The sequence below is a fragment of the Bufo gargarizans genome, chromosome 1 (assembly GCF_014858855.1).
Source record: "Bufo gargarizans isolate SCDJY-AF-19 chromosome 1, ASM1485885v1, whole genome shotgun sequence".
NCBI classification, from domain to species: Eukaryota; Metazoa; Chordata; class Amphibia; order Anura; family Bufonidae; genus Bufo; species Bufo gargarizans.
In genome coordinates this window covers 358,598,452-358,606,856 of record NC_058080.1, presented here as the reverse complement: position 1 = coordinate 358,606,856, position 8,405 = coordinate 358,598,452, and positions in this window count along the sequence as shown.

Here is an 8,405-nt window from a genome sequence, read left to right as displayed (position 1 = left end):
CCACATGTTGTGAAGATATGACTTTAAAACAGGTTGCCCATTCATACCTGATGGTCATCTCATTGATTGAAAACTGCAGACTCTAATCTCACCTTCAAATTATCTGTTAATCCTAAATGTTCACATACTTTTGCCCCTCACAGACATGTGATATTGGATTATTTTCCTCAATAAATATGATCAGAAAATTACCTGACTCATTTGTTTGATTTGATTATCTCTGTGTCTGTGAAAATCTGATGTAGTTTTAGGTAAAATTTTGCAGAAATATAGAAAATTGTGAAGGGTTCACAAACATTCAAGCGCCACAGAATGCTGGAAAGAACACCTTACCTACAGGCTCGGACCTGCCTTGCTTCCTCTGGCACTGGAAACCTGCAGAGTATGGAGGGCAAGATGGATTCCATCAAGGATCAGAAAGTCCTAGGAGAACATGTCATATCTTCTGTGACGAAGCTGAGGCTTTGGTGCCATTGGACCTTCCAATAGGACAATGATCCCAAGCATACCTCAATTTACACCAAGTCTTGGGTTCAGAACTCCTGGCTGATTCTGGAGTGGTTGCCACGGTTGCCTAACTTGAACCCTATAGAAAAATCTTTGGTGGGATTTAAAGAAGGTGGTTGCAGAATAGAAACCTGAGGAACATGGGCCAAGATTCCTCAGGAACTCTGCCACAAGCTGGTGTCTGGCTATGCATTACATTTGCAGCAGGTCTTAAGAGCAAAAGGTTAACTTATTCTTTATTAAATTTCTCAGAATCGACACAATATGCAAATCAGTACAAAAGAAAGGAGGAGAAAATTTATCTTCAAATGTGAGATCTTCATAATATATACACTAATAAAATTCTGGCATGCCACATTGGTTGTCAATCAAAACCGACCTATATAAAGGGCCCAAAATATGCCAAAAAAAAAGCTCATCTACCTCCTTCCATAAACAACAAATCCAATCCAATCCAACCCCCCCCCCCCCCCCCCCGTTCCCTCACTCCCAGGCCAGGGCCACGGCTGTCACAAGTGTGGCGGGCGGCTCCCGTCACCGTTCCAGTCTATTTCTTATTGTACCTAATACACTGTAAGTCGTACCACTCTGCGAATGTAATCCCATCCGGGCTTCCCCAGTTATTGTTGATTATCAGTTCCACTCCGACAGCTCTCCCCCATCTATATCTAGCGTCGGTTTGAGTTTAATATCCTCAAATTCCCTTACTCTATACATTAGTCTTTCCCACTCTAATAGGGTAGGGGTCCTATCCGTCACCCAATTCCTAAGAATTAATACTTTAGCCACCAAGAGTCCCTGCAACCAGCGCCTCTGAACACTTTTCAACGACTATTTTCCTTTAGTAGCGCCATGCCCTGTAGTATGTTTTGCCAAAAATGTTTTATAGCCGGACAGCTCCATAACATATGAACATATCCGGCTGCAGGGCAGAGACATTTCAGACAACAAATTTTTTTTTCTTTTTTCCCGTACATTTTGGACAAAAGACCCGGGGTGAGATATAGCCGATGTATTATTTGAATTTTTGTGTCAGCCAATGCTGGCGCGAAAGAGAGGCTATCTTAATATTTTTATATGCCTCCCACCACTGTAGAGGACTACCTACTCCTAAATCCGCTTCCCATTTACCAACACTCTTAAATTTAAGAACAGTGCTTAATTCCTTTCTAAATCTAATATACATTTGTGAAACCCTGACTTTTTTCCCATAGAAGTTATAACCAAAGCATAACAGTGTCTGCGTAGCTGGTGTTTGTGAAATTTTATTTCGCATATATGCGAGTGCATGTTTAAGTTGAGCATATCTATAGTGGTTTAATGCCGTGATAGGCGTCTCGTGAAATATTTCCCCTATAGGTTTTAATTTACCAAAACTACAAATATGTGACAACATCGTAATCCCTCTCCGTGTCCAATAATTATTATCGTTTAGGGCAAGAAGTTCGTTCAGGAAGGGGTTATCCCATAACGGGGTAAGTTCCTGAGCATGCGTAATCTGCAGGATAGACTTGGTCTTATTCCACATCTTCTGTAACATTGAACTTACCGGGCACCCGCCTAAAAGTCCAGTTTCCAATGTGCTAAAAATGTTCAATATAGGGCGTGTCTGTTGTTTGGCAAGGTATGATGACAAAATACCATCTCCTGCATTAATGCACCATTGCAATTGAGAAGCAAGATAGTAACCTTGAAAATATGGCAGACTGAGACCGCCCTCAGTTTCAGCTAAGGACAGGTATCGTAACTTAATGCGGACGCTTTTCCTGCCCCATATAAGATCGTTGATCAGTCTATCAATCCAGCTGAAAAAAACATCCTCGATCCATATGGGGCAGGGGCCGATCACATGCAATATCCAGGGCAACAGTATCATTTTTATCAGTGCCATTCTATTAATCTGCGAAAGAGGGAGTTTCTGCCAAACCCTAATCCTCTCTTTTACTTTGTTTATCAGAGGAGTAATATTTAATTTATTATAATCCGTTACTGAACTACCTATCTTTATCCCTAAATATTCCAAATGGTCCAGTGGAGATATTACTTTTACTTTTAACGCATTTTGTGGGGGGTCCGCGATTCAGAGGAAAGAGGACGGATTTAGATCAGTTTATCTCATACCCAGCCACCCGGCTTAACTAGTCTATAATTTGCATGACGCGCGGAACATTTCTTCAGCCGTCATTTAAATAAAGCAATACATCGTCCGCATACAAACTGATCTTATCCTCCGCTCCCCTTCCTCCAAATCCCACAATTCCCTCATCCGCTCTGATCCTACAGGCCAGGGGTTCCATGAAAATTGCAAAGAGTAATGAAGAGAGTGGGCAACCCTGCCTAGTACCCCGTTGTAAGCAGATAGAGGGGGAGATTGCTCCATTTATGTTAATTCTGGCCACTGGGCAGTTATAGAACATTCTGACCCATTTAATAAAATTTGCCCCCAAGTGCATCTTATGCATAGTCTGCCAGAGAAAGGACCACTCCACCCTGTCAAAGGCCTTAGCGGCGTCCAAGGTCAGGATGGAGCGGTCCCCCCCCATCTGTACGTTCAAAAAGGCTCACCGTCTATTGGAGTCTCTATGTCGTTTGCCTCAGAGCGGTATAAGTTGTTGAAATACTTTACAAATTCTCCCTCGATTTCTGATGCTTTATCTAATTTACGGCCGTCGCAGGTTAGAATTTGTCTGATCCTTGGGCTGGTCTTTTGGTTAGATATTATGGAGACCAACAGTTTTCCTGGGGCTCCTGCGTCACAAAACTGATCATATCCTTGAAAGAACAATTTATTTTGTGCCTTTTTCATCATATAGTTTATATAACTGTCATTGGCTATTTTGAGCATGTCCCGCGTGTTAGCGTAATTATTTATGCTAATCCTACCTTCTAGATATCGTACGTTATCTTTTAGTCTTTTTTCCTCTTTAAAAAACTCTGTTCTTTTAGATTTGATTATGCCGTAATAAGTATTCTGTCAACCCATCTGCTACTGGGCGCCCTATTATATAACCACTACAATGACCCCCCACAAGATGCAGTCCCCCACAGATATTTGCAGTTCCATTCCGGTATTGCTTTTGTGTAGTGAGTTAATAACTGTGATCAGTCCATAGGATTAGTATAAATGTAAAATGGATGCAACCACAAAGTTATCCGGAAATAGTGTACAGTCCATGGAGTGTTGATGGATAAGAGGCTCTGGTCTAACGGGAGCCCCAGCAGCACACAACGTCTCATAGGCACTTCACACGGAGACTCTACCGGTTAAGTGCATCCAACATTAAACCATTTGCAGAGTAGTTAGTCATACATAGGGGCTCTGTGGATGTACTTGGCCATAGAAGGGATGGACCCTCGTTTCCCAGGGCCTCTCACACTATTAGATCTGGGACCCCGTTGCTTTTGCAACCACTGTATCAGTCAGCGATGCTAGTAACTCACAAACATTTACACACAATGGTGCCCAGAAACATAGGTACACGCTTTTCAGATTTTTGGCCACTAAGCCTTCCAACGATAGTAGTAGTGAGCTATAAGTGGGCCATAGCAAGCTATGTAATTTATCTCCCTGTGTTGCCCCCAAAGTTGTACGGCACAAGAGTTAGTGGGTTATACAAGTTAATATAGATAGTCTGATAGTCCACACGGATGCGCGGCGCGGCACGCCCACGCAGCAGCGCCGCTACGTCATGCCGCTATTTTTACAGCGTTCCTTGACAAGAAATTTGATTTGTTACTCCTTTAGAACGGAACTCCTGGAAGATTACGCCAAGTACTCCCAAAACTTCCTGTCTTGGAGACTGTAGCTTGAATGAATACAGTCAAAATGCTTATACTACCAAAACGACTCTATAAACGTTGCTGTATTCCACTTCTTATCCCCTCCAGGATACTCCGCTCTCTAAAAACTAATATGCTCAAATTTATCTGGGGAGACAAATCCTCCAGGGTGGAACGTCATGCATTCTACCCTCATATCCATAAGGGAGGTTTAGATCAGTAGGGCATGTGTCTGTGCCATTTTCCCTTTTCCATGGATCACCCTGTTTCTGTTTTCTGTTAACAGGTATTGATTGTGATGTTTTGATTTCATTAACTTATGAAATTTATGGATGCCTGCTGTTCAATTGTTTCCTGCACATTATTCAATTGCATCTTTAATGTATGTTTGTACACCTTTATACAGAAATAACTTAATAAAAATCTGAAAGTAAAAAATTCAATCAATGGGGCCGTTTTTACGTCCGTTTAGACAGAAGTGCACCCGTCTAACGGATGTTAAAAACAGTAATACGCTAGTGCAATATGTCCTTTTGGGTGTAAAAAAAAACTTCAAAATCACTTACTTATGCATAGGCAGTCCACTCCTCTCTTGATTGAAAAAGACCAGCTCAGCGCAGGATCTTCTGCAGGTCTTTTTCGGCAGTGGATGAAGTTTTTTTGTTTTTTGTTCTTTCTAAGACAAAATATTTTGTTACCACGAAGAGCAAGGAAATTCAGCTTTGTGGCGAATCAAATTTTTCCTAAAATTTGGACCGAATTCCACTTCGGATGCTTTGCTTCGCTAGTACACAAAATGCTTATCTTTTTCATTTTTGGTTTTACAATTTGTCTGCAATAGATGTCCAGAAAAAAAGAAAGAAGGTTAACAATAATTCTTTACACTTTATCTTCGCTTGAACTATTGATTTAATAAAAAGCGGTTTATAATCAGAGGTACACTTTAGTTATTCAGTCATGGAGCAGCAACGTAATACACACAATTATGCAGAAATGGACAAGAGGTGGTTCACACCCTAAAATCTAAAATATCACTGTGGAATGATTACTGGTGCATGTTCTGGCACAAATATGTGAAAAACAAAAAACTATCCTGGAATGTTCAGTGGGGCTGTTAATGGGAGAGGCTGAAGGACAAAAGGTTGGTCTGGTTCCAGCTACAGAAGATAAAAATCTCTCTTTCATGGTTTGCAAAAAAAAAAAAAAAGCGGATCTTTTTTGCTGTAGTGGATCTATTATATAACACAAGTCAATTCTTGCCCTGTCGGCTAAGAACAGAAATGGAGATTTCCCACACGCACAGGTAAACAATTGACAATTCAAAATTGGAAAAATGTGGCCTGGTTCAAATAATCTCTATGTCTGCTGCATCTTACTGACAATAGGTCAAAATCTGTCATTCCATGTGCCAAAACATTAGGAAGGTGATAATAGCCTTGAAACATTTTTTGTTTGACATACAAAACTGTTGATAAAGGGGTTGTCCGGGCAGTAAAAAAAAACAAAAAAAACAAATGCCGCTCTTGACCATATGCTTCCCAGTGGTTTCTGTACTACCCTCTTGGCACCGAAATGTGACCCCCTCCACCAATCACTGGATGAGGAGGGTCACCACTGCAGTTTGTGGAAAGCTGAACAGTCATATTTCCACATCGAGAGGGAACAGGAACTACAAAGACTGGCAGGGGACCCAAAATGCATTAGAACAGGAGAAATGGGGGACTGGAGAGGTGAATATTACTTTAAAGAGGACTTGTTACCTCTTCTGACATGTCTGTTTTAGTAACTCTATGCTGTGACATTTCTCTACTATTCCTACTAGGGGTCACCAGTTCAGGGTGTGTACCTGCATTTTAAAAGCAAAAATATCCCTGTCTAAATACTGGCAAGAAATGTTTCTGTCGTCTTGTTAAATGTATCTATGAAACAAACAATTCTACTGAAGGTAAAGAAAAACTTCTAGAAAGATGCGCCTAACAAAAAAAACCAATAATATTCTGTGAATCTACAACTGTTCAGAAGCAGAATTAACACTGATCAAGAGAAGAATCAAATTTATATAAAATATAAAAAATAGTTGTTTGGGCGAATATTAGATAGAAATTAACAGAATTGTAATATAGTTATCCTAAGACTATAAATATATGGAGCAGAACAGCTGTGGAATTTCATGCCATGATGTCTTCTTTTTCCCTTTTAAGGCGTCCCCTATTATTGCATAGTTATTACACCAAAATGTTCACATATTTTCAAAAAGGAATGTAAACTTATTACACTACTCCCTTAAATGGGCTGTTTGGGCTACAGATATTGATGACCTATCATGCAGCCTTTGAGGCTGGAAACTAAACAGTGGACAGAGCCGGGGATAGAAGGCTCCATCCACTGTTTAGTAGCATACTGTAGCTCAGCTCCCATTCATTTGAATGAATGCAAGATTGGTGGATCAGGCATATGGAATCATAAATAAAACAGATGTATGCATGGTCCTTTTGGATTTTATAGGTCAGAGTGCTATTCATTTACACGAGTCTTATGTATAATGTAAAGCATAGTAAAACATAGCAAAGACAAACAAGGTGGTGATGGTAAAGAAGCTTGACAACATACCAATATGGAAGATATCACAAATTCTGCATTGAGCTGAAGTGTAACAGGGTTATGTAGTGATATATAGAGATCCAAATTACAATAACAAACCTCCATCTGAGTAGCTGAAAATAAAAAAATTATGACATTTGGGATGAGCCTTTTCAAAGTCCTGATCTGAACACACCACAGATGTTGAAATAAACATTTATAAAACTTTACAAATGCCTTAATTAAAACCATATCTATGGAATGAAATCCCTTGGCAATATAAGATACTGGTATCAAATTATTGATAGAGTTTGGTAGCAATTATTACTGCTAAAGGTGTGACCAGCGGTAACATTTAAGATGATATACGTGTAGGATTATCATTTCTCAATTAAAAGCAGTAATAATTCGCTATATTTTGTGTTTTTTGTCTAAACATAAAAAAACATGCAGTAGGACAAACATGCAAAAAAGAAGACACATAATCAAGTCCTTCATATCAAATCAGAAAGGTGTAGGTTGTCATTTACAGAAAATCCAATGTAGGCTACATTATCGTCTAACAACTTGTAGCTTGCTGACTGAAAGAAGAAAAGGCACAGAGAATCTAACATTTTACCTACTACTAATAGGACCAACTCCATTAAAAGCCTTCTATAAAATGGTTTTTAAAACACCTTTCCATATAAGAGATCCATCGATAATAAGCCGAACAACTTTAGATGCCGGGAAAGAAATCGCAAATACGCTGTCTATCCAAATCTAAACATGGATTTGTCAAAAGCGACAACTATTGTTGCACTGTCACCTCAAATCCAAATGAAGGCTTGGAATATTAATTTGAAGAAGATTGCTTTATTCACAATTTCCAAATAAAAGATGTTCCTCCTTCATATCAGTGAGACTGAATTCATATTCTGAGGCTGAGAGTAATTTGTTCAGATTAATAGATATCACTTTTTAAATTCAGTAGGTTATGGTTTCCAGGTTTATGAGAACCTAAAAAAATCAAATCAAAGAAAGCCTCAAAATGATGTATCACAGCCTGCTACAACCAAAGCAATGAACCTTCAAACTCCCGGAGAAAAATAGGAATGATGGTTGAAAAAAAAATGTATAAAAAAATTCAATTTTATTGACGAAGCTATTATGTGTCCTCCTCCCTTGCTTTTGGTCCTATAGTGACTGGGGAGTGTAGGAATTCTTAGGTGGGAGTTTAACCCTCACTGCAGAGCTGGGTTTATTGCGCAGGACTTTACCCCAAGTGTTAGATTACTTTCGGTTTTTTAACTGGTCCATTAACCTCTGTGACATGTATTTCCAGCTTTTGTGGGAGCCTGTGCATGTGGGGGGTTATGTACCCAGTGCAGCATGTGTGAAGACCATTTCTTAATTTGATGTTCTTTGTCCTCATCTTGATTTATTTTCTCCACATTTATGTATATGTGTTTCAATAAAATGTAAATGTTTCTATATTTTTTCAGCCTTCATGCCTCTTTTTCTCCCTGTCAGGAGTTTGTAGGTTCATTTATTAGAAC